General features: G+C 41.0%; 1 protein-coding gene across 4 annotated transcripts in view; it reads left to right on the forward strand.

Annotated features, from left to right (window-relative positions):
- Positions 1–1,388: 1,388 nt before the first annotated feature.
- Positions 1,389–27,227, forward strand: part of THRAP3 (thyroid hormone receptor associated protein 3) — a 57,487-nt gene continuing 31,648 nt past the window's right edge. For 2 of the 4 annotated variants that reach the window (XM_024554576.3, XM_024554578.3), the window contains exons 1-2: positions 1,389–1,512; positions 16,316–16,423. The gene's annotated coding sequence lies outside the window, so the exon portion shown is untranslated. Of the gene's footprint in view, positions 1,513–5,177; positions 5,288–16,315; positions 16,424–27,227 lie in introns of those variants that run through there. The other 2 variants (XM_053919988.2, XM_024554577.4) reach the window with 2 other exon arrangements.

Below are 27,227 nucleotides of genomic sequence, written 5' to 3' on the forward strand. Positions count from 1 at the left end.
CAGTGGATTGAGTGCTGGCCTGCAAACCAAAAGGTCACTGGTTTGACTCCCAGTCAGGGCACATGCCTGGGCCTGAGAGGCCAGGTCACCAGTTGGGAGCATTGGAGAGGCAACCAATTATGTATCACTCACACATTGCTGTTTCTCTCCCTGTCTCCTTCCCTTCCCCTCTCTAAAAGTAAATAAATAAATAAAATCTTAAAAAAAAAAAAAGGCAAAGCAACGTTGCTGAGGCCAGTGAGGATGAGGCTGGCTGTGGCAGTCTGAGACTTGAGTTGAGCCGAGTGAGCTTTTCCTCGAAGTCCTTCGATATTTATTCATTATTCACTTTGCCTTGGGGATGCAGAAATCTATCAAAATGGATCTCGGTTCTTAAAGAGCTCACATCCGGTGGGGAAGACAAACACAGGCCCTGATAACATAGAATAAAGTGTAAAGGTACTGTAGGAGTATAGAGACGGAAGGAGCTAGTAAACTTGGAAGGCTTCACAGAAGAGGTGACATCTGAGCTCAGTCTTTACCGGTTCGATTTCACTACGTCAAGAATTCCAGTGGCAATCAGAATGTGCAAAACCCTGATACATGCAAGTGGTTCAGAAACTTGTATGTGCTTAAGAATCTCTAGAGAGGTCTGTTTATAATGCAGATTCCAAGGCTACACTCACCGGGAAACTTGTTCAATAGGTGAGTGACACTCATTTTAAGAAGCTTCACAGGACCCCACTTTCGGAAAACCTCTTTTGGTGCTCCCATTGTTATCGAAGGTGGGGATGGAGAACGGGCGCGGGGGCGGGAGTTGAGGCTGGAGAGAGCTTTACGAGCCAGGGCTCCTAGATCTCCGGAGGTCATTATCACAATAACAACTCCATTTTGAGTCGCGCTTCCAGGGTACTAAAGGCTTTCACGGGCCTTACTTTATCGAAGCCTCGGAACAGTCTGTGCGGTAGAAATTACGAGTCTCATTTCATAGGGGAGGAAACTGAGGCTCAGAGAGCGGAGTCGATTTGCTCAAGGTCACAAAGTGAGAGTCTACTGAACGCCAGGAGCCCGAGTTCTCCGCTCAGAGACTTTTCAACAGCAAAAGCAGGCCGCGAGGGGGTGGGGCTCAGGCCCTCCCTCCACGCTGGTTCCAACCTGCAAGCTGGCTCCAAAATGGTGGGGGCAGTGGCGTCAGCAACGCCTCCGCCCCTCGCCTCCAACTCCCTCCTTCTTCCCCAGGCCACCCAAGCGGGGGGAGGGGATGGAACGGAGCAACCCACGTGACTGCCGACAACCTGGCGCGTGACGCAAAACGACGGGTCCAACGCTTGCCTTGCCTTGTGGGAAACGTAGTTCAGGACGCCGTCAAGTGGCAAGGAAAGACGGCTCTAGGACTACATTTCCCAGGAGGGAGCGAGGCGACGCTGCCGCCGTGGGAGAGCGGGGACGCGGGGCGCGCTGTCGGGCGGGGGTGAGGTTTGGGCCGGTTGTGCCGTTGCGAGGCTGCAGCTGCGATCGCTGTGGTGGGCCTAGGTGAGTGAAGGCCTGTGCTGGGAGCTAGGGCGGCTGGGCCGGCTCCAGTCATTTCGTCTTTTATCTTTTCACCGCGGCGGCTGGCTCAGGGTCCCCAGGCCCGCCTGGCGCGGAGCCGCTCCTCGGCGCCCACCTCGGGCCTCTTCTAAGCGGGCCCCGCTTCCTCCGGCTCCTCCCCCTCCCCGCCCTACTGGGCTTCCCCTCGCCCCGGCCTAGTTCCCGAGGCTCGGGGCCGCCTTTTCTCCGAGCACCTTCTACCCTGCCTTCTTCTTCTTGCAAGTTGTCGGGGACCGGCCCCCACGTTCTCCCTCTCCCTCTTTAGTGTATGAAACCAATTGTTTGGATTTCCCCTTTTCCCGGAACTCTTGAGTGTCCTTTTCCCCTCGACGTAGTCTCCACTGGCCTGGCTCTGTCTTCCCTTAGGGCGCATGTGGCTGGCACTCAGTAAATGTTAGTGCCTCTTCCGTTCTTTTTGCCGTGTGGCCAGAGGAGGCATGGTCCAAATCTCTCTGCCACGGGAACATTGGTGCGCCCACTTTTATTTCAGTCTCTTGGACTGGAGGGAGGCCGACTTGCATTCCAGTGATAATCGGCGGGTGTTCTGCTTACACGAGGCAATTTCCTTTGCCTTCCTTAGGACCTAACCAACTTTTACCAGCTGTTCTATTTGTCTTTCTAAATCTTAGGGGAGGAGCATGGCGGCAGAAGCTGGCGAGTAGCGCTGGCGCCGAAGGTGGAAGCCTTCAGTGGTAGTACAGTGTTTACGGGGTGATTGTTAGTTGGGTAGGAAAAAAAAAATCTGAGAGTATGGTAGAGCCTGGCCGGAGAGACCAGTGAAGCTTCTGATGGCAGCGTAACCGAAGGATCCTGGATCCAACTTGTCTGGTTTCAAAGTTTGGCCCTGCTAGCTTTGAATTCAGGTCAGGGGCCTTCATTTGCCCCTTCTGGTGCCTCAGTTTCCTTATCTCCGCAGTACTGGTGAGTAAGAAACAGCGGCCGTGGAGTAGGATGGTGATAAAGATTAAGTGAAATTAAATTGGAAGCCGCTTAGCTCATTACCTGACAGGTATTAAACACTGTTAGTATTATCACCATCATTTATAGGATTTCTAGAGTGTAGGTCCAGACCGGAAATCATGCCATCATTTTCCTTCCCCTTCAGATGGCCCTCCGTTTTTGTGTGAAAATACTGTCTGCCGTAGTCCGTCCTGGTATTTAGATAACCTTCTGTGAGTACAGTTCTGTAGAAGTCTGTTAAAGATCCGAAAACGGCTGCTTCCACGAAGAACTTGGGGTGCAAATTTGGCTTTGTTTTTAACTGGGAAATGTGTTTTGTGAACTAGTGTACACACTTTAGCAATATGAAAAACAAATTTTTCTGCAGCTATTTAGGCTGGATTGTGTTATGTAGAAGAGGTGAGTTGGAGTTTTTATAAGAAACTGTTTAACAAAAACACGTTTATGTCCAGTATAGTTCCATTTTAAAAAAAAAGATTTTACTTATTTATTTTTAGAGGCAGGGAAGGGGAGGAAAAAAAGAGGGAGAGAAACATCAATGTGTGTTTGCCTCTCTCTCTCTCTCTCTCTCGTCCCCTTTTGGGGGCAAGAGCCTGTTCGCAATCCGTTCTTAATCCACTGAGCTATAGGAGCCACGGCCATCTCTCTCTCTCTCTTTTTTTTTTTTTAAACCGTTTACATAAGTGAAAGATCTTAAGTTTTGGAGACTGTTGTTTTTAGTCTGCAGACTAGATACAATCCACTTCTAGCAGTGGTGCTGGAGGCAGTAATAAAAGCAGCAGCAGCAGTTCGGTAGCATGTTACTTTAACATAAAGTACAGATATTCCTTGAATTTGGTTTCAGTGGTGAAGTTATGGATTGCAAAAGGAGTGTCCTGTTTTGTACCAAGAAATTGGAAGGAGAAAGCTTGGAGTATTTCCAAGATTAGCACCGAGATGGGGAGAGATGAGGCTGACTGAGAGAGCATAAAGATTACCCTTGCTGGTGTGGCTCAGGGGATTGAGCACCAGCCTGCGAACCAAAGGGTCTCTGGTTGGATTCACAGCGGAGGCACATGCCTGGGTTGTGGGCCAGGTCCCCAGTAGGAGGCGCACAAGAGGCAACCACACATTGATGTTTCTCCATCTCTCCCTCTCTTCTCCTCTCTCTAAAAATAAATAAATCTTAAAAAAAAAAAGACATAAGATTTATTTTTTTAGAATTGGTGGGGTTTTTTTTTGTTTTTGTTTTTTGGTAATTGATTTGGGGGGGGGGCAGAGAGAGAGAAACACTGTTGTTCCACTTATTTATGCATTCATTAGTTGCTTCTTGTGTGTGCCCTGACCAGGGATGGATCCTGCAACCTTGGTGTATTGGGACAAAGCTCTAACCAGTTGAGCTGCCTGACCAGGGCTATAATGAATGGTTTAAATCATTGAAAATCTTAGGGTGCTAGCCTGTTTCCCTTGGGCATACTGACACCTATGGAAGTGTGGTTAATTGAAGGAAGTGTGGTTAATGCTCTTCTCTCAAGTACTAGATTTTGATGGATTACTTCACACATTCATTCTGTAAACATCCAAGATTGATTCAGTATTTGACTGATTGAGTGGTAGATTAAACAAGTAGTGCCTGAGAACCTACCATCTACTGGCTCCTGTACTAGGCTCAGGGAGTACGTAGGGGTATGAGACAGATGGGTTTTGCCTTTTGAGAATTTACAGTATAGTGGGAGAAGACAGCAATAAGCAAATAAACTACAAGTTGAGAAAAGCGATGTGGAAGTATCGAGCAGGGGGCTCCAATAGTCACTGAAAAAAGGAGTGACCTAATAAGGGTGGTCAGAGTTCTTATCAGGAGTAAAGAGACAGTTTTAGTTTTGTAGAGTGTCATGAAGAGAATGTTCTGGGTGGAGGAAACATGCACCAAAACTTGAGAGGAATTTACCTTTCTGAACTGAAAGGAGGCCGAGTGTGCCTGACACATAGTAGAGAGAGTGGTTAATGATGAGAGGGAGAGGTGAGCTGTTTAGGGATGCCATTGAAGCCTTTGGAAGGGTGGGAGGGGTTGCCGTCTGACTTGTATTTTAAAGGCGCTTTGCAGAGGTGTAGAAAATGGATGGTGGGGGTTATCAGTTCAGAGGCCGTCAGTTGGTCCAGGCTGGAGATCTTGTTGCCTGAAGTAGATTAGTGGAGTAGGGATGCATCTGTTGGAGGAGAGGAAGGTTTGGAGATTACGTGGGTTTAATACTCTCTAGAGCAGCATGTTCTTCCTCTGTGGTGTGTGGGTTGCAGGGGGCCCATGAACTCTGTAAAATCTTTGTGAGGGAGTCCATTTTCTTAAAAAACGGGTTGTTACCTTCCATCATACTCATTAGTGTCTCAAAGTGTAAAGAACCACTGCTCCAGACTGTCCAATGTAGGGTTATAACCCATAAAAAAGTAGTTGCCCCCAGCTTACCAGGAAAGTAAAAATCATGGGTACCCTTTCTAAAAGTTTTGACCTTCTTTGCTTTCAGGGGAACTCTTTTTTTCTTTTTTAAATCAAGATTAAGTCCATGCCATTGAAATCATCTTTTAGTTTGCTTTTGTCTGGAAGTACAGGCTGGTGCACATACTGAGGAAGCTGATTAGTGAACTGTTTCACAAGAAATTATCGCTTCATGTTTTCTTCATTGGGTTTTGTTCACAGTTCCTAGTTTAGTGGAAGAAATGGAGCACCTCAGTGTGTGAAGAGTAAGATGATTTCTTCTTTCCTTCAACATCAGGGGTTTCAGAGGTATATTCATACACATTTTTCATGTATTTTTATTTTACTTTTTAAAGATTTTTATTTATTTTTACAGAGAGGGGAAAGGGGGGAGAAAGAAGGAGACAAACGTTGATCAGTTGCCTCTTGCATGCCCTCAATCGGGGACTCTGGCCAACAACCCAGGCTTGTGCCCTGACTGGGAGTCGAACCAGGGGACCTTTCGGTTTGTGGGGGGAGGGGGGATGCCCAACCCAATGAGCCACACTAGTTAGGCCTTTCATGTATTTTTAGATGACAGTGTGTTGTTACTGGAAGCCTAGGGTGTGCTTTCTGCCCCAAAATTAGAGTTCTGCTGCTGAGGGAACCAGGTATAATTTTTATAGCCGAGGTTGAAAACTGAAAGCTTGTGGACTGAATTCAGTCTGCAGATGTGTTTCGTTTGGCTCACACAGTGATGAAAATTTGAATTAGTTGTCAGCATTAAAAATCAGAGAGATTTCATGTAAAAGTTTGGATTTAGGCTGCTTTTAAAAAATCAGATCTGGCCCTGGCTGAGTTGGTTGGAGCGTTACCCACCCTCTCCTCCACCCTGCACCAAGGTTGTGGTTCAGTCTTTAGCCAGGGTACATACAGGGGGCAGCATGTGAATGTATGAATGAGTGGAACAACAAATCCGTGTTTTATCTTTCTTTTTTCCTTCCTTCCGTCCGTCCGTCCATCCATCCACCCCATCCTTTTTTTTTTTCTTTTTTTAAAAAGATTTTAGCCCTGGCTGTTGTGGCTCAGTGGACTGCGCGCAGGCCTGCGGACCAAGGGGTCACCGGTTCAATTCCCAGTAAGGGCACATGCCTGGGTTGCGGGCTGGGTCCCCAGTGGGGGGTGTGTGAGAGGCAACCACACATTGATGTTTCTCTCCCTCTTTCTCCCTCCCTTCCCCTCTCTCTAAAAGTAAGTAAATAAAATCTACCCGGCCCACAACCCAGGCATGTGACCTGACTGGGAATCCAACTAGTGATCCTTTGGTTCACAGGCCAGCACTTGGTCCACTGAGCCACACCAGCCAGGGCTGTTCCTTCTTTTCTGTCTCTAAAATCAATTTGAAAAAATCAGATCTGGCAGCTATGGCCCTCTTCAGCAGCCATCTTTTGTCAGGGCATGTTCTCCAGTTTGTCACACACCTCACCACAGGCTGACATGTATCCTTGGCATGGAGCAAAATGTTAGTTGATGCTTATCATTTTACATCTTTATATTACTTGTCTTAGGCGTTTTAATTTGCTGTCCCTGTTCTAGAATGATACCGGCAGCTAATACACCCGCTTAAAGTCAGGCTGCTGTCTTAATAGTACATCACTATTAAATCTTTTTTTGTCTTGGTGCCTTATTTCTTTCCTTTGTTTCTTCTTAAAAAAAAAAAAAGAAATTTTAGTTAACTTACAGTAGGTGAGGCAGTGAGGGGGGAGAACCCAAAATACTGAATTATTTGTTTCTAAACTGAAGAAACCCAAGGACTTTCAGAAAGCATGAAGGCACTGATCTGACCCTTGCCCGTGCCTTTTAGCTGGAAGATGTGCAGTGTCCTCGTTTTTGTTCTGCCTGATTTGCTTTTTAGCATCTGGAATGTTGTAACTGCATAGCTTGGCGTGTTTCAGAAGATGGAAGGCCAAGCAAAGAGAAGTTGCTGAATGTCTAATTAGAAGACTTCTGGTTCTGTCCTGAGGCATAAGAACCAGGTGTTTTTTTGTTGTTGTTTTTTGTTTTATCTTTACCCAGGACATGCACCCTCCCAACCTGGGTGGGACTGAGCCAGCAGCCGAGGCATGTGTCCTGACCGGGAATGGAATCCGCATCTTTCAGATTACGGGCTGATGCTCCAACCAGCTGAGCCACACCAGCCAGGGCTGGCTTGCTTGCTTGTCTGAATGATGTGCCTCTTCGAAGCCCATTGCTTTTCTTCAGTAATTTTGTGTGTTTTTTTTGAGGAGTTAATAACTCAATTTCATTTTTCTTTAATCAAAGTGGCAGTATAAATAAAGGATTGATACAGGAAATCATAGAGGTGAGGTTGCTCTCTACAGTTACCCAAGAGATTTCTTCACTCCGGGGCTCTCCATTACTTCAGGGCTTTCCCAGACCATGGTCCCAGTGTATCTAAAAGATGTGTCCTGGAGTCCTGACTCTAATACCTTTGGCTACCAGACTATGTATGGGCTGTCAGGAAAAAAAACTGTAAAAATGAAGGAGATTGAGGACTTTGGTCAGATGCCAGAGCGAGATTGCCCAAAAGAAAAAACGAATTGGGTAAAACTTCTAATACAAGAAATCCTTGTGCTAGATATAATAAAGTGATTCTTCAGAGCCTTGCTTTGTATGTTCTAAAGTTCTTTCTGTTTAGCTGTCACGGAGGTGCTGTAACACACTTTTGGCTTTAGCAGTTTTGATGTCCCTTTGTAGGCATGTATCACATTGGGAAGTGCTCTGAGAGAGGCCTTCCCTGACTGCCCTGTCTATAATAGTGCTCCTTTCATCGACTGATAACCGCCCTACCCTGCCATGTTACTATGGGGCATTATATTGTTTATCTTTAATTTATTGTGTCTTCAACTATTTTAGAGAGAGAAGCGGGGATTTGTCTAATTCCCTGCTGAATCCCGGTACCGAGGGTGATCTCTGTCACACAGGAGAGGCCTAGTAAATACTGAAAGGATGAGTTAATACAGGAATGAGTAAGTGGCTGACTGGGTGGTAGTTTCAGAGTGTTCCCGCTGTCCAGTCCTGGTTTACTGAGCTTATGTTCTACCAGTTGAAAGTTGGGTGGTGGTGGGTGCGGAGTTGCAGGGGGCAAGAGGGTACTTCCTGGAGTGATGGAAATACTCTGTATTTTGTTGGGGTGGTGTTGACACAGTATATTGTGTCAAAACTCACCGATCTGTATTCTTAAAATGTATATACCTATTGTCAGTGAATTACAAAGTTGCTTTTTAAAATTTTGTATTCAAAACCCATCCTCTAAAGTCTGCGATAAAACTGAAGTAACTCGATAAGTAGGTTGTGATAATGATTGTTTTCCTTGAATTTTCAGTCACATTAGCCAAGTATAGATTGGACAAGAGATTTTAAACTCCTCTGTTGGAGTGAAGCGGTGCCTTAGGAGCTATCGAGTGAAAGAGGCTGAGTTGGTAGTGCTCATTTTAGAGTAGTTCTGCACTGATATTTTACCTACTTACTTATTTTGTAAAAAGATTTTACTTTCGAATTTTTAGAGAGAGGGGAAGGGACGGAGAAAGAGAGGGAGAAAAACATCAATGTGTGGGTGCCCGTCATGTGCCCCCTGCTCAAGCCCTGGCCTGCAACCCAGACATGTGTCCTGACTGGCAAACCAGCAACCTTTTGGTTCTAAGACCCAACAACACTCAAGCCACTAAGCCACACCAGCCAGGGCTGAAAACTTAATACTTAACACTTTGCTTCAGAAGGACTTAGTTGCAAAAGTGCACTCTTTGTGATAGTCTTTTTATTTTCCTGAAACATTTAGAAGGTGATACATTGATTATTGGGTTAATGGAGAATGCTTCGTCTTTGTTCCTAGCAAAGAACTTACCTTATCCGTTCTCTTCCTTTATTTCTATTTCTTGCTTGTTTTTGCAGGACATTTTACCTTCGGCACGTATGAGTTGTTTCACCATTCAACCAGCCAGGGGTGATTAAAGTGGCCTTGAATGTAGTGCCTTGTTGAATGACAGTACAGAATGAGGAAGAGAATATATTTAATCGATCGTTGGCTTACTGTATTCCATTTTAGCTGTGGAGGCTGTGTGGTATTGGAGGAAACATATGATGAAAGTAAATTGATAGGAAATACTTTCTCTTCCAGATAGGGAATACTCATTCCATTTTCAGCAAAATATTTTCAGCTGCAGTTTCAGTTAGTAGGGCATGCTCATGGAGGTACATGATCCGTGGTACTCAGAGTTCTTGATTGTCTCAGGTGAATATGATGAAAATGGAAGTCTGCTACCTCTCAAAAACTTTTTTTTTTTTTTAATCGAGACTGTGGTGCAAGTTGCTCGACTCTTTGGAGTATCTGTTCAATTTCTAATGGAGGTAGAAGTCACTGTTTACCTTCAGTAGGGTTATTTGTGATGGTTAGATGATTAGCTCAGTGCCAAGGCACATAGTAGGGATTCAACAAATTAATTTTATTATTGTATATGGTAGATGGGTTGCTTGTTAACTATTTGGAAATGAGAAGTAGTCATGTGACATTGTCTGAAAGGATAATGTAAAACACCCAAGCCCTCAATTGCTAGCAGGTGGAAAGCACAGAGTATGTGATAAAGGTGGTATTTCGAGATTGTGAGGGAAGGGTGGCTTAATTATTCCATAAACAATTCTGGAACAATTGGCTAACCATTTTAAAAATGAGATTATCTGGACAAAATATATTCTGTTGAAGTGAAAACCAGAGAGGTACAGAGTAAATCAACAATGAGATAGCATTTTCTCCCTCAGAGCTCCATCATGGTTTAAAAAAACACGGCCATTACTGCTGGCGACGATGTGGAGAAACAAACGGGCAATCTCAAACACTGCTGGGAGCAATATAAACTGCTGCAGGCTCTCTGGGGAACAACAGTGTATATCTTTCTTTTAGAGCAATTATTACAGTGTTATTTATATTAAGTGATAAATGGAAAGAACCCTAAATGTACAAACTCCAGGGGACTGCTTATATTATAGTACACTTTATATAGTAGAATGCTAGGTAGAAACGAGATGTAGATTGAAGAATCGTATGTGTTGACATAATAGCAGTGAGAAAAAAAAAATGCCCAGAACTGATGGTTTTGTTGGGTTCAAAAATCTTTGTGACTCCATTTCTTCCTTCATCAGTGTTTATTAAATATGTACTGAGATTTAGTATTTTTGGAGAGGAGAAAAAATTACCTAGAGTACCTGGTCTAGATCTGCGCAGGCTAATTCAGTAGCCACATGTGGCTCGTTAAATTTAAGTTAATTAAAATTCAGTATAATTTTAATAATTTTCATACATAGCCAATAGGAACACATGACTAGTGGCTACCATAAGAACATTGACTGTATCTCATTACATTTTACTGTAACATTTACTGAAGTTCTGTTGGACAGCACTGGTCTAGTTTGCCTTTTCATGTTTTTGTCAGCGTCACTTCTGCCTATCATAGGTGGGCCTCATGGTAGTTGCTGCTTTTTCCACTTCGATTTCACAGAAAAGGATTTATTTTTTTAACTTCTCACCTGAGGGCATGTTTACTGACTTGAGGGAGGGTGGGGCACAGAGAGAGGCAGATAGACAGACATCTATTGGTTGCCTCTTGTCTGTACCTGTACCCTGACAGGTGATTGAACCTGCACCTAGGTATGTGCCCTGCTCAGGGATCAAACCTTCAACTTGTTGGTGTACGGGATGACGCTCCAATCAAGTAAGCACCTGGCCAGGGAAGCCTCAAAATGTTTTGATTTCGTTTTTTTACCAGTGTTGTGGTTGCCTCTCCAGTGCCCCCTACTGGGGACCTGACCTGCAACCCAGGCACGTGCCCAGACTGGGAATGGAACTGGCCACCCTTTGGTTCTCAGCCTGCGCTCAGTCCACTGAGCTACACTAGCCAGGGCTTAAATTCATTTTAATGGGACTCCAGAGCTTGTAACATGCTTCTTGCCTTAACATGTTGCCTAGCAGATACTATTCATAGGGTGCACTCAATGAATGTTAACTTAATGAAACATTTGTGAAAGTGCTGAAAATTTTTTTAATGTACATTGTTTCAGACCTTTATGTTAGTGTTCTTAGAAGAGGGATAGCCAGTCCTGATAGGCCAACTGAATATCTTACTGAAAGGACATTCTCAAAGGCAGACAAGGAGTGGTTGGCAATTGTGTTTCAAAATAAAACCTTAAATCAAGGAGAGGGACTGGGAACTGGGGAGAGGGGGCAGAAATTAGAAAGGAGACCTCTTTTTATTATATACTCTTGTACAGTTTGAGTTTTTTCTGTGTATTACTAAAGAGAAAAAACTAGGTGAAAAGAATTAAACATTTTCATTTGTTAAAGTAAAAGTTTATGTTAATATCACAAGTTCTCTGATTCTGTATGCGTTTTTTCCTTTTTTAAAACTACATGTGCAACAACATAGAGGAATCTTGACATTATTACGTTAGGTGACATAAGCTGGACATAAAAGGACAAATGTATGATTTCGCTTACAGGAGGTACCGAGGGTACTCACAGTGTGGTGGTTGTGGGGATGTCACTGTTTAATGGATACCCAGGTTCAGTTTGGGAGCATGAAGAAGTTCTGGAGATGGATGGCGGTGATGGTTGCGTAAGTGCGAATATGCTTCAGTGTCACTGAACTGAACCATGCACTTAAAAGTGATTTTAAATTTGTGTTATACATATTTTACCACAGTAAAGAGAAACTATATAGCTAATATTCGTCATTCAACAAACAGCCCTGGCTGATGTGGCTCAGTGGTTGAGTGCTGGCCTGTGAATCAAAAGAGTCGCCAGTTCGATTCCCAGTATAGGGCATGTGCCTGGGTTGCTGTCAGGTCCCCATTAGGGGGTGTGCTAGAGGCAACCACACATGGATGTTTCTCTCCCTTTCTTTCTCCCTCCCTTTCCCTCTCTAAAAAATATAATAAAATTAAAAAAAAAAAACGTATCTAGACGTTGGGAATACAAACAGGAATTTGATCTGGTACTTACTATACCAGTATTAGTGTTAGTGATATTGTAGGACTGGTAGTTTTCAAGGAAATAGAGGCTTGTGTTGTAGGGAAACTGGTAGCTTATAAAAATTTTGTAATGGATAACATGATAATAAATGAGCGAAAGTAGCTGTTAATGGTTTCAGATAAGACAGTCTTACCTGTGGATGAATAGGAGGACTCAGATGAGATGTTACTTTGCTCCGAGGCACCTGTGCATTGCATGTGCACATGATTTTAAAAATCATCAGTCTCAGTAGAAACTATCATGTACAGATGGCATGTTGATCCCTCTCCTGTAAGTTGAGAACCTGGGGCACAGAATGATGGTGTCAATTAGGAGGCATAGTCAATCAGCCTGGAATCAAGTACAGGCTTGGGTTTGTTACCAGAGTGCATGCTTCTTAAAGAGGCTTTTGAAGATGTAATAGAAGCAACTTCTATTCTGAATCTGCCATGAAGCCAAACTCTGAATTCTCAAGAGAAAGAAGGTGATTGTTCAATGACCATGTGACTACCCATACTCGGTGGTTGAGGTCTTTTTCTTTTCACTGTCATTTTGGCGTTGACGTGATGGATAATATTATAATATTTATTAAGTACTTACTATGTGCTAAGCACTGATTTAAGAACATTATGTACATACTAATTTATTCAGTTTTCAGAGCAATCCTGGGTAGTAGGAACCAGTTTTACCTATGAGGAAACAAAGATAGTTAGATTTAATTAAGTAACCAGTGGGTGGAGGTGGGGATCAAACCTAGGCAGTCTGGCTTGAGAACATGCACTCTTATTTATTGAGCCAGTGGTTTGTAAATAGCTTTGGAATAACTGATATACTAATTTTATTTGTCTTACTGTAAGTTGCTAGATGTAAGTATTAAAAAAATAATAGTTGTCATTTGTGACTTACAGTTTTGATAAATACTGCTCTTTAAGGATTTATCCCTGTTTGGCCACGTGCACTCAATGCCTCTGTTAGGCAAATGTAGAACCAGAGTTGGCAAACTTTTTCTTTTGTTAAGGTCCAGGCAGAACTAGGCTTTGGGTGCCAAGAGGCAAAACTGAGGCTATTATGTAGGTATATAACGAGAGAAAACTTTTCTTATTGGCATAATTAAAAAACTAATTGAATATAATTTTTGTAATACAGATCTGTTAATAGGCAGGACTTCTTTGGGGGATAATATTTAACTTGGATTCAAAGTTAACTTATCAAAATTGATGGCAAATACTCACCTGTGAATGTTGAAATCTGTAGTGACAGTTTACATGTGTCAGCTTTGAAAATATCTTTTCACAAAGAGAGGTACTGCCAAAAACTAATATTAATTCATGAGCATATGATTTTAATTGAGTAGATTCATCACTTGGAAGGCATTTATAGAATTCTGTTAGAGTCTTTTCTTGATATTTGCCTTTTAGCATGCCATTACCCTGCAGATTAGTCATCTCCAATTGAAGATTAGATGGAAGTTCCACAGTGAGATGGATTTTGCAATATGGAGATTTCCTTTGTACTTGTATTGAGGTTGGAAATATGCTGGAACTGTTTGAACTAAAAATATGTTGGCTTAATATTTGTGTGGGAACGGAGAGCTCATTGCTTATTTTAACCTTTGCTAGCATGGCAGTGAATAAAGTAATCTGATACTACTTGTGATTTAAGCAATGTTTAAACAGCATTCAGATTAATTTGTTGCAGTATGTTTCCCAAAGAAGTGCTAGTTTGCCTTGTAATTTCCTCTTTTTTTGATGTGTATTTATTTTATTGTTTTTTCCATTACCATGTACCCTGCCATACCCTCTCCACGGTCACCCCCTCATCTGTAATTTTCGATAGAATTTATTTACAAACGTTATCAACTCTGCAGCAAAAGCTAATTTCCAGAACTATTCATATTCAATAATAGTGTTTCAGGGTGGTTCTTGTTCAGAAAATTTCCAGATTCAGCCCTGAGCTTTTAAAAAAAAATCAGTAAAATTTTACCTCTGCTAAGCCATTGAACTACTCTTTGGTAGGGCAGGTCAGGATTTACCTCCTATTTCTGATAAAAGTTCACAGAACTGACAATAGTTAAGCCTACAAAAATGAATTGAGAGCTAATAAAGGTCACTCTTGACAATACTGGCTCAGAGTGGCTAATATGCAATAGCTTAAAAAAATTTTTTTGAGAGTACCTGCTGACAAAAATAGTACAGAGAATAACCATATGCTTTTTTTTTTTTTTTTTAAGATTTTATTTATTTGTAGAGAGAAGGGAGAGAGAAAGGGGAGAAGCATCAGTGTGTGGTTGTCTTTCGGGTGCATGCAACGCAGGCATGTGCCCTGACTGGAAATTGAACCAGCGACCCATTGGTTCACAGGCTGGTCCTCAGCCCACTGACCCACACCACCAGGGCAGAATAACTGTATGCCTTAAGTAGTTTACATTTTCACAAGCTCTGTAAGTTTGTCCAACTAAGCCCTTTTCCACACATTTTAACCATCACTTATGACATATTTTAGTAGTTCAAGTTCAGGTTGTATGGAGTTACTGTTCTCTCAACTTCTTTGAAAGAAATTCTTGCCTATAATTCCACACAGACTATTCACAGAGGCTAACTTCTTCACTCACCTTAAACTCAGCATTGACTTCTCCAATGAACAACTGAACAGTATCAATAATACCTGTAAAATGATCAAGAACCAGGGAACACTACTCAAAATCATTTGCCTTTTTTCCTTTAAACAAATGCCTATTTCTGGAGCAGTTTGAGATTCACAGAACTGGGAAAACAGATGTATACTCCATACTGCATCTCCCCCAATAACAGCAGATAGAAGCCGAAAAGTATACCTATGCGTGTGCGGATGACACAGGCAGGGCAAGTTGGGGGGGTGGTGCATAGAAACTGGTGGCGGGGATGACTCGGGGCTTCAGGGTTGTCCTTCCTTCCGCAGAGTAACTGAGGGCCAGAAGCTCAGATTTGCTTCTCCACCATTGGGACAGTGGAAGATTGAAGACTTGTTGGGATGATAAAATTCTTGCTAACATCTAAGACGAGGTTAATTACTAGGGAAGAAACGTGATGGGAGAGTAAAGTGGAAGATTTGTATGTGTGTGTGCTCGCGTGTGCTCTGGTTAGATTTTAAGGATGGATGTATTGGAATAGTTTCTTTCCTTAATTCTGTGAGTAGTAGAGTAAGCAGTTCTCTGTCCTGTAGCAGTCATCCGGATTTCCCTCAAACTGATGTGAGCCCCCGTGCCTCTGCAATTAGAAACAGGGAAGGAAGTTTAGGGTGATGTAACAATGTAGGATGAATTCCAGGAATAACCTGCAAGGATATATGCAAAAGTATTTTGAATGAGTTTTTGAAAATGCTATATTTTTACTGCTTGTCAACTAAGTAACTATAGACCAATATTATTGTTAATTGGGTTAAAGGTCTGTCTGAATGCTAATTTTATCTAGATAAAATAGTCTTACTATCCTGTTAGTTTTAAGGGTAGGTTTTTGTTGCCTGTTTGTAACGTTAATTGCCTAGTTACCTTTAGTACAGGTCAAGAGTTTATTGCTTGGGTAATCAGTTTACTCAGCAGACACATATCACTGTTAGGGAAACTGACATATTAACAGAATGAGATGAGTGTAAGGAGATACATGTCTAGGGTAACACAGAAGCAGTACCTAACCCAGCCTGGGCAAGCCAGGGACAGCTCTCTGGGGGAGGAGACCCTCATAGGAATGAGTTTGGTGAGACAGGAAGAGGCATTCTAGGCTGAGGGTTCCCTATGTACCAAGAGACCAGAGTTTAAGGAAATACATGCCTTTCTTTTCTGGCTAAATAGGCAAGAGTTCAGCTGTGTGTAAGCCACAGTTTCAGAAAAAGCTAGGTAGGTATCCTTGACTGAGTGAGTGCTGAGTAAGTGAAAAAAAGAAAAGATTAATGTTGAGCCTGCATCTTATCTCAAATATCTAATTCTTCTGAAGTAATTTTTCAGGTTGGATTATGGAGTTTGTGAATTTGTCTTGCATAATGCAAACCGTAGCACCTGAAATGTTGCCAGTGAAAGTATCAGGTTATAAGAGGAAGGTTTTAGCTTTCCATACTGCGTCCTTATTGTAGGAAGAGGGATGGATTAAAACGTGTGCGAGAGACAAGCAGACAGAGGCTCTCAGGCTAGTATAGAGGACTGTGTCCACTTGGAGTGAAGTTGAGGGCTACAGTAGAGTTAAGAGATTTCAGGCGTGTGTATTTCAGTTCGCAATCTGCAAGGGTTAGGTAGCTATTTTAACACTGCTTATTTCCTCTTACTCTAGAGTTGTATCCTGACTTTGTAAATTGGAGAAGCCAGCAGCATTGCCGGTGTTTCTTTGAGGTAGTGTCTGTTTGGGATCCAGTGCAAGTCGAATCATTGTTCAAATAAGGTAAATAAATGCATGGTGGTAAAGGAACTAAAAATAACTTCACTGACTTCTAAAACCAGTTTTATATTTAGAGTTGTTTATTCATAAGATTACTTAATGGAAATTCTGGGTTCTTGAATAAGTGTCATTTTAACAAACTGAAGTAAGATGGTAAGTAGCTTTGCTCTCCTCTTTGATTCCTTTCTAAGTTATAGAATCGGCAGTTATTTTTCAATTTTAACTGACTCTTGAGTTCTTTAATAACACGTATATTCACTTGGAAATACTGAAAAAGGTTATCTATAAACTTCACATGTAAGTATTGTTAATATTTTGGTGAAGTCTCTTTTTATATATATGTTACTTGGATATGTGTGTATTTAATCAAAATTGGGGTTGCACACTCTTGTCACCTGGTTCTTGTTAACAGGAGCAAATTGCATTTTGAAATGACTCATGACCTTTCATCATGGATGTGCCATATAGTTCAGTTTCTTTTTGGTAGACATTTGGGCTTCTCTCTCATTTTTCCTTGGGATAATTATGTGATGGACATGAATAACTTTATGTATACAGGGGTAGACAAAAGTAGGTTTATAGTTGTGAGCACGCAAAACACAGGGTTTATTCTTGTATTACTTATAAATTATTGTACTATTTATTTTTAATACATGAAAGAACCTGTGTGTGTGGATAATGTCAGACCCTCATCAGCTCCACTAGGGTTTTCATGAAAGACGACAGTCCCATCTCACCCCCTTCCCAGGCCCACAGCAATCATTTCCAACTCTTTACTGTTTCTTTCCGTGTTACCCTAAACAATAAGCTTATTTGGCTACTTGCTGATTTCCCAGTTTTTGGTATTATCTGTTAACTTCCCACTTTGGATAGTAGCAGTTGTCTGGAAGAATACCCTGACCACCTTACACATCCACATTTATTGTCGCTCTATTATAATTTTGGTTAAAGCAGCATTTAGTGTTGACAATATTATGGTTGTGTATACCTGACCACAGCCAAATAATGTTGCATGCTGTAGTCCTTTTTTTTTTTTGCACAACTTTGTGTTTTCTTTGTTAATCTTTTTTTGTCTCTCTTGTTTAATTTCCATGTTTTTATTGGTAATTCCTCCTTGAATTCTACCCAGAAGTGTAAATCTTGCTCAATACTGTAAGCATTTAGGATATATTATAAATTTTGTTCTCTTGGAGATAAACCTTCTGATCTGCTGCATCCTGGGTGTGTACTCTAGGTCTCTGCCCAGCAGTCACATGTGCCATCCCCGCATCGTCGTCTTCCTGATGGTTTTCCCTACCTCACACTGGGTCCTCTTTATCTTTTCCCAGACCCTTCTTGATTTAATCGCTCGTTTTAGAGGAGCACCTTTTTCCAATAGCTTCCTGAGAATGGTATTGAAGATGTAAATTTTCAGACGTGCATATCTTAGAATGCCTTTATTTTGCCCTTATATTACTTTAAAACTTTTTTCCCCAGTGTTCTGAAATTCCATAATGATGGTATCGTTGTGGTTCTTCTCATTCAGTGTGCTAGCGGGTCACTCAGTGGACTGAAACTTATGTCCCTCAGTTCTGGGAAATTTTCTAGAATTATATTGTTGATTTTTCTCTCCTTTATTTTTTCTACTCTTTTTCTGGATTTTGTTTGGATGTTGGATTTTTAGAACTGATCCTGCAGATGTCTCTCTCTCTTTTTTAAAGATCTTACTTATTTTCAGAGAGAGGGAAAAGGAGAAAGAGAGGGAGAAAGACATGGATGTGTGGGATACTTCCATCTGTTGTTGCCTTTTACACGTCCCCTACTGGGGACCTGGCCTGCAACCCAAGCATGTGCCCTAGACTGGGAATCTGGGAATCAAACGGCAACCTTTGTTTGAAAGCTGGAGCTCCATCCACTGAGCCACCCCAGCCAGGGCAGATTTGTCTCTTTTTATTTTTGTTACTCCCTTCTCTGTGTTTTTGTTCTACTTTCTGGGAGCTGTCCTTGGCTGTGTTTTCTAACCTTTGTTGTAGTTTTTCACTTGGATATATTTATATATTCCAAATTCAGCAAGAATTCTGTTTAATCAGTCCTATTTCATACAACTCTTAACAGTCTCAGTCCCTACAAGATACACCCTTGATACGCTTGCAGACACTTGTGCTCCTACAGCTGCCAGGACAAAGTGACAGTTGGTTTTTTGCATTTTCCCAAGTGAGTTAGGGATTTCAATTGCAATAAATTACAAACCATTTTCTCCCCATCTCTCACAAAGGCTTTTCAGTTTGCTACCATCATGGATGATGAGTTAGTTATTGTGGTAAGAACACATAAGATGAGATCTACCTTTTAACAGATTTTTAGTGTACAAGTACATTGTTCTCTATAGGTACAGTATTGTACAACAGATTTGTAAAGTTTAACAGCAGCTTGGTGCACATGGATTAGTAACTGCTCATTTCTCCCTCCCCCAGTCCCCTGACAACCAGGCTTCCACTCTATGAATCTGTGAGTCGTGTCTAGCATCTTATTTTATTTTTATTTTTAAAAAGATTTTATTTATTTATTTTTAGAGAAAGGGGAGGGAGGGAGAAAGAGGGAAAGTATGGTTGCCTCTCAAGCGCCCCCTACTGGGGACCTGGCCCGCAACCCAGGCATATGTCCTGACTGGGAATCAAACTGGCGGCCCTTTGGTTCATAAGCTGGCACTCAGTGCACTGAACCACACCAGCCAGGGCAAATTTCTTTTTTAATGGCTTGTTTTTTTACGTTTCTTTAATGTAACTGGAATTTTGTTTTTGTTTGTGTTAAGAAGATGGAATCTTACTTTTTGTATGACATTGTTAATTACTTTTCCCAAACAGTGTTTTATCCTTTTTCCTAGTGATTTGAAAAGCCACCTTTGTAAGGGTATATTACATGGTATATTTCTGAACTTTGTATTTTGTTCCATTTAGCTGTCTAATCTTGTGTGTCAGTACTGAAATGTTTTTATTATTGTAGCCTTATTCACGTTTTTAGCAATGCAAGTCTTTCTTCCCTCTTTAGCCTCAGCAAACAAAATATAATTGATTATTTCCATACTTCTTATTTTTATCCATATGGAAATATGGCAGTTCAAGAGACTAAAGTATGGGGGGGGTGGGCAAAGTGGGAGGAGGTGGGGACATCTATAATAGTGTCACCAAAATAAATAAGTAAATATTATGAATAAATTAAAAAGAGACTTAAGTATTGGAAATATAAAAAAAAAGACTAGAAGGACATGTACGTAGGAAGTCAACTGTCATAATAAACATACTGGGTTTTAACCTTAAGGGTCTTTGTCTTTTAAGGCAGCTTTTGACTTTTTGATTCAGTCATTAAACACCTGAGTGCTTGTTGCTATGCTGTTCTCTGCGTTAGTGATACCAGTGTGAGCAAGACAGACAGGACCCCTGTTCCTGGAAGCTCACTTTCTAGTTTGGGAGGGGCAGATAATTTCAGATTTTCCTGAGTGCTAGGAAAAAAATAGGACCACAAGATAACTTGGGGGTGGGAGAGCAGTGAGGCTTCACTAGGTAATGTACTAAAGGAAGACCTGGTGATGACTTGAGATCTGAAGGATGAGAAAGGAGCCAGCTGTGCTTGAGACGATAGAAGAGTGTTTATGTGGAGGCAGTGGCAAATGTAAAGGTGCTCAGAGTCTAGGTGCCTGGCTTGTTCAGGGAAAAGAAAGAAAGCTGCCATTGTGGCTCAGGGAGAGGGATTGAAAGGGGAAGACAGTGGCTTGAGATGATGTTGGAGATGTAGGCAGAGGCCACATCATTTAGAATTTTGAAACTATGGCAAGCCAGAGCTTTCACATATAAATAGGAATTCAGTTTTGTTCCTTTTTTAAAAAGCAGCTGTAAACTATGTAAGATGTCCTAGGAAATAATTAGACTATAGACAGTTTAGAGGGAGGTGGCACTGATCCCATGTTTCAGAACTAAGTTCTGGTTGAGTGTTTGGGTCCACTTGGTTTTGTGGTAGTTGAGTTGTCTCCATATTTAGATCGCTTTGAATAGTGCCTTAATTTATTTTAAATGGAAGCAACAGGTTGGGTTCTTTTTATTTCCTTTGTGAACTCAGATGACTGGTAAGATTCAAAATGAAAATGATAGATCTTGGAATCATTTTTGGTTTCTTATGTAGGGTTGTTTGTATTTAAGACATCTCTCTTTTTTTCCTTACCTGGTGAAATACAGATGTAAATGGAAAGACGTTAGATAATTACCTCAACAGGAGAGTCTTAGTGGGTAGAGACAAGAAACTTCAAAAATAAGTGAGGAATTTAAGCTCGCCGTGATTGTATAGTGGTTAGTACTCTGTGTTGTGGCCACAGCAAAAATAAGTGAGGAATTTAAAAGTGACTAAGTAATTTTGAATTAGGTTCAAAACTTGAACATTTGAAAAGACATAATTATTGTTATTTTTTAGGACTGCATTGTCAAGAGAAGTCTAATAATTACATGTCATTAAGTTATCTAGCAGCCTCATTTTTTTAAAACAGATGAAATTAATTTTTAATGATTTATGTAATTTAATATATCAACACATTCTCCTTTCAACATGTAATTAATATAAAAATAGTTAAGGTGTTTTACATTCTGATTTTTGTACTGAGTCTTTAAAATGCTGTAGTATTTATTTTGTACCTACAGTTCATCTTCAGACTAGCTACATTTCAAGTGCTCAGTAGCCACATGTGTATCGGACGGTGCAACTTTAAGAGCTCATTCATACTTCTGAAGGAGCAGATAAATTAATAAGATTTAGTTATTGAATTCTACCCTCCTACATTTCAAACATAATTCAGAGCAGTAATAGATGAACATAAGATGATATAAACACGCAAATGTTTTTTCTCCTCTAAGCCTCTGTGTGATAGACTTGTTTGAATAAGATGATTTGATCCTATAAAAGACTAGTGTCTGTAAAACATGTCAAACAAATTATTTCTCCTAACAGAGTTGTAAACAATCTTTATGTAGAACTCCATGTAAATAGTGATGTCTGTGTATCAGTGGCGGGATGATTACCGTATTTTTTGAATCATAAGATGCACCTAGGTTTTAGAGGAGGAAAATAGGTGAAAAAATTTTGAAGCAAAAATGTGGTAAAATATTTAGTAACATCCTTTAAAGCAGAAATCCTGTAGCGAGCCAGGTAAGCTACATTCAGACTATAAGATGCATCCCCCCCCCATTTTCCTCCCAAATTTTGGGGGGGGGGTGCGTCTTATAGTCCGTAAAACATGGTGCTTGGTAAAGAGAGACCATAATCCTGGTTCTTGGAATCTGCAAATAATGGCCATCAACCACTGGTTCTGAATCCCTTTCCAGGTGCCCTGGATAAGAAACTTGATAGGTGGACTTTTTTAAAAAGCTGTGTAGGTAATTACAATATGGACTACTGGTTCAGGCCAAGATGTTACTAATAATAATTTCACTAAAAAAATACATACTTGCCCTGGCTGGTGTGGCTCAGTGGGTTGAGCGCCGGCCTGAGAACCAGGGGGTTGCTGGTTCCGTTCCCAGTCAGGGCACATGCCTGTGTTGTGGGCCAGGTGCCCCGTGGGAGGCATACAAGAGGCAACCACAACATTGATGTTTCTCTCCCTCTCTCTAAAAATAAATAAATAAAATCTTCTTTAAAAACACATACATACTTAAGTGTCATGATTGGCAGTTTAATTTAGTTTTTTAAAAGGTTCACCATAATTAGAACTGGAAGGAAGCCATAGGCATTAGTGTCTTTATTAAGTTAGAAAAGCTGAGAGTTTGTCTTAAAAAAAAAAAGAGAAGAAAATGTTCCCCAATGATAACACACCTATTTAAAACAGGAACTAAAATTGCTGTTACCCTCCCCTGGGGATACAGGAGAGGAGCCTCTGGGGCGAATTGAGATTATTTAAGCTGCTGACTATATGCAGTGCTGTTCATTCTGTTTCTCTAATGATAAGGTAATTGTGTAGATGATCCTGAGCTTCACAGACATCCATTGAGCAAATTCTCAGAAGATAAAAGTTGCCCACATTGGGGATATTGTGATGAAAGACTTCCAGATGAAAGGCTCCTCAGGTTGCTGTTGTTTTTCCCTGCTAACATCCAGCAGCAAAGGGTTTTTTTTCCTCTAAAGGTCATGACCTTAGAATAAGACTGTCTCTTGCTTCTATACATCTCCTTGGTGCAGCATTTGCCAATTCAGCCAGTAAAGGTACTAAACACTTTATTGTTCTGTATAGGGAGATCTCATTGCTTATTACTAATGGCCAGAAAATGGAATCAGTGGTCAAATCTGTTTGCTATCAGAGAAGATCTAGTCTTCTCTGGGGTTATAGCTCAGTGTATCTTATGGAGCTCACCTGCTGTATGCCAGGCAGATTGCATACACATTTAATTTAATTCCCATGTGGATCTTGTGAGGTGTAAGTCACTTTTCGAAGATTGAGGGAGTATCTTACTCACCTAATGAATGGAAGAGCCAAGATTTGAACCCAGTTCTTTTTGGGGGGTGAAGCTACTACTACTTGCAGAACTTGGTCCAGTATTATAAAGTGAGTCTCAATGAGGGTTCTGTCCATTTGGGACAGTGCACTTAGGTCTAGTATTTGCTTCCGCATATTCCCTCACTTACACCCACTTTTATGCTCATCTTGAAATAACATATTATGGAAAACACTGAATGAAACCTGGATTCTAGTCCTAACTTTGTTGCTTAATATGTGTTGGTATTATGGGTTCCATTTTCATCGAGCAGGGATTTCCCAGTTATCTACCTTGGTCTTCATAACTGTAGTAGGGACACCATTACTCCTGTCTTTTTTTTTTTTTTTCCAAATAAAAATTTTGAGAATAGCGTCAGGCTTACAGAAAATTGCAAGGGCAGTGTAGAATTCCCATATTAGTGTGCTAGGACCTCTGTGACACAGTACCACAAAGTGGGTACTACAACTTATGTAACAGTAATTTATTACTCCATTGATCTGGAGGCTAGAAATAAAAACATTAAAGCACTGGCAGGATTGGTTCCTTCTGAGACCTGTGAGTTCCAGGCCTCTCTTTGTGGCTTTCAGATAATCATCTTCCTATGTCTCTTCACAGTGTCTTCCCTCCGCCTATCTCTATGTCCAGACTTTCCCCTTTTGTCAGGGCACCGCCAGTCCTGTGTCTGTAAAGATCCTGTCTCCTAATGATATCATACTCCAAGGTACTTGGGGTTAGGACTTCAACATAGAACATTTGGGTGTCAGGGGGCAACACAGTTTAACCCATAATAGTTTTTATATTCCCCATGCTGGACTTCCCCTATTATTCACATCTTACATTTGTATGATACATAATGAGCCAGTATTAATACATTATTATTGACTAAAACCTTATCCTATTTTTATCATATAAGAAAACTTTAGTTCAAAGAGGGGATGTGGCTTGGAAAAGTTCTCACCACTAGTGACTTCCTTTCTGACTTTTACTCTGGTGCAAGCAAAAGAAAACTTCCAAAGTCACATTATGAGCCTGAAGAGATAATGAGATTATTTTCTGCCTATAATTACAACAGGACGGGGAGCTTGTCTTGTTTGCTGCGTACAGCATAATGCATGGCATGAGTAGGTGTTTAGTAAATTTAGATAGAACTGCAGAATGCTCTTGGTACTTGTTGGATCATGTTATTCTTTGGAGAATATGCTCACACCAATCTTACCAAAGTAACTATAAAGTACAGAGATCGTGAAACTTTTTGAAGGAGAAAACAAACTATTTAAAAAATTGAGAAGTAATTCTGTATTTGCCTTTCCAGTAAGCACCTCTTAGTGCAATGTCCTGTTTGTGTTTGCAAAGATCTTCGAAAGTAAGTTGTATGCCCAGCATTACCCACATTTCACAAAAGAATAAACCGAAAGCTACAGAGATTATTACTTAAAGTCCCCCAGAATTCCTCTGTTATTCCACGTCACCTCCTTTTGCTGTGATATTATTAGATAAACCGTATATTTATAACAGGGTGCTGGCAAGTAAAGTTGAGTTTACCACCTACATATTTATTATTCCTTCAGAGTACCTCTAGGAGGCACATTTTTTAAAATATATATTTTATTTATTTTTAGAGAAAGGGGAAAGGAGGGAGAAAGAGGGAGAGAAACATCAATGTGTTAGAGAAACGTTGATTGGTTGCTTCTTGCATGCCCCAGTTCGGGACCTGGCCTGCAACCCAGGCATGTGCCCTCACTGGGAATCAAACCAGCAACCTTTTGGTCTGCAAGTCGGTGCTCAGCCTACTGAGCCCCACCAGCCAGGGCTAGGAGGCATATTTAATAGTAAAAGAAATTGGTGTGTGCCCTGGCTGGTGTGGCTCGGTGGATTGAGTGCCAATCTGTGAACTAAAGGGTTGCCAGTATGATTCCCAGTCAGGGCACATGTCTGGGTTGCAGGCCAGGTCCCCCCAGTAGGGGACCTGTGAGAGGCAACCACACATTGATGTCCCTCTCTCCCTCCCTTCCCCTTGCACTGCAAATAAATAAATAAATAAATAAATAAATGTGTGTAAAAGTTTTTTAATGCATTTTACTAGCTTTCTTCAAGCTGGTGACCTCAGACTTCATTATTTGTATGTTTTTAATTTTCAAGCATTGTTTGCTTTCTTTGAATATTGTGTAATATCCCAGATGTTTTAAGGCTTCCTTATGTTCTCATTTCCAACTTGGGGAGAAACAGCTGTTTGATTGAAAGAATGAATAAAGGTATTTCAGCAATGGTTGGTCTTCATGATCTTTAATTATTTAATTTTTTTCCTGGTGTTAAATAATAAAGGAAAGTTTTATGAAACTGATTCTGGAAATAAGGCCAGAAATAATTAGTGCCCCTCTATGTGCTGTATTCTGTGTCAAATTGAAAATACATACCTCAATGAATTTTTCCTACTTCTACGAGTTACTGAGAAGTAATATGGTCCTGTTCCTTTAAAAAGTGAAATATTTTTAAGGGGTGGAGTTTGCCATGCCATTCAGTCTCTGAAGAAACTAATTCAGTCTCTGAAGAGCAGGAAGGGGATGACACCTGTTGGGCCTGTGGGAAGGAAAGAAGCTAGCAGCAGTGTCCACACCTTGGTGGGAGTCTCTGTAGCAGAGCCCTGACTTGTACTGGGAACTCACCTTTCCCAAGGGAGGCCGGTGCTGCCTGAGTTTATTAGTGTAGGTGGATTGTTCCCGATGCAAGTAATTAAAATTTAAGTATAGTCAGAAGGTAAGTAGCTGAGCCCCTGATCAGCTAAAATATCTATCTACTTTCAGGCAGACAGGCTAGTTTTTAAAGAGTGGACTATGCTATGAATCATAAATGATTTTTTCTACTGTAAATTTCATAGTTGATGGGACGGGAGTGGAGGGATAATTCTTTTTTAAAAGCAAAAACTTAACCCTTACCATTTAATTCTTCTTTTAGGACATGGCTGAAGTAGGGATGAGGAATGTCCTGCTCGGTTTGTGCACACTTCCCCCCCCCCCCCCCCAGTGATAGAAGTGTTTGAGATCCTCATTTTATTGATGAATAAAAAAAATAGGTACAGAGAGGTAAAAACTTGCTCCCAATAAGGGTTTCTGGGCTTATTAGGGATATTACTTTGGTTTTGGTAAATTTCTCTCATCTAAGGTGCTTAAACACTTGCTTGGTGCCAACTTAAAAAAAAACAAACTTTTTTTGTTGTTCACCATTGGCAATGAAAGAGATCAGTTCTGTCCTCCCCCAGTGATCTTGATATGTTTGGGTGACGGGTGGGAGAGAAGAAAGCAATTCGCAGTAGCCAAACAGAATGCTAGAGAAGCACCTGTTGTTTTAGTTGATGATTGGGCTTGAAAGGAGGGAAGTCTAGAAGACTTTGCGAGATAAGATGGGCTCCCTGCTAGATAGACAGGAGTCCATAGTCTGCACCCACAGAATACCTGAGAATATTCATAGTCAGGGCCTTGGGTGGCTTTTGGAGATGACCTCTGTCAGAACAGCCCAAAGCATTCAAAGGAATTACTCTTTTCCCTCAAGTTTGAAATGACATCTGAAAGTCATCATTGGTGTGTTTGGGTTTTTTTGCTATGCAGTTTAGTTTAGGTGGACTTTTTGGAAGACTATTTCAGGCCTTATTTCTAGAATCAGTTTCATAAAACTTTGCTTTCTGTCCCCTTCCTTTCCATAGCTTTAGTATGAATTTTCTAAGAGACAGATAACTATTCCTGTTTGCCATCCAAGGAAATACTAAGGACTGGAAAAGAAAGAACAGAGGTGGACTTTTTGGAGGACTTGAAATTGAACCTTTGTGGATATGAGCTGGCCCAGTATTTCCCACATTGGCAATATTGTTGACCTTGGGGAAAAAACTCTTTATTATAATAAAATAATCCATGTGTGCTTTTATGCCAGGCTTGCCATTCCTTAATTGCTGTACTTTTTAAGTTTCTTCAGAGCTTACCCTCAGGGAAACTGCTTAATGCTCACTTAGAAAAATTATCCATGTATCCATGAATAGCTAATGTAAGTTGTTTTTTTAATGTAATGAAAGAATACACATAGTTGGGCCTTTTGTTTCTGCAGTTATCCTGACATAAGAATCAATTGCCAGATACTATTTCTCTGGGGGTGTGGGTTTTATGATTGTCCTTTAACCCCCTGGTTCTGAACACAGGCAGCCCAGTGCTGAATTGTTTCAGTGAAGTGTGTGGAGCTGGTTCCTCCTTTGAATTCACTTTCTAGCCTGACAACAACTATTAAGGACAGTTGAGAATTTGTTTTGTAAACAGGTCTATTGTTAACATAAG

The sequence above is a fragment of the Desmodus rotundus genome, chromosome 3 (genome assembly GCF_022682495.2).
Source record: "Desmodus rotundus isolate HL8 chromosome 3, HLdesRot8A.1, whole genome shotgun sequence".
In the NCBI taxonomy this organism is placed as follows: domain Eukaryota; kingdom Metazoa; phylum Chordata; class Mammalia; order Chiroptera; family Phyllostomidae; genus Desmodus; species Desmodus rotundus.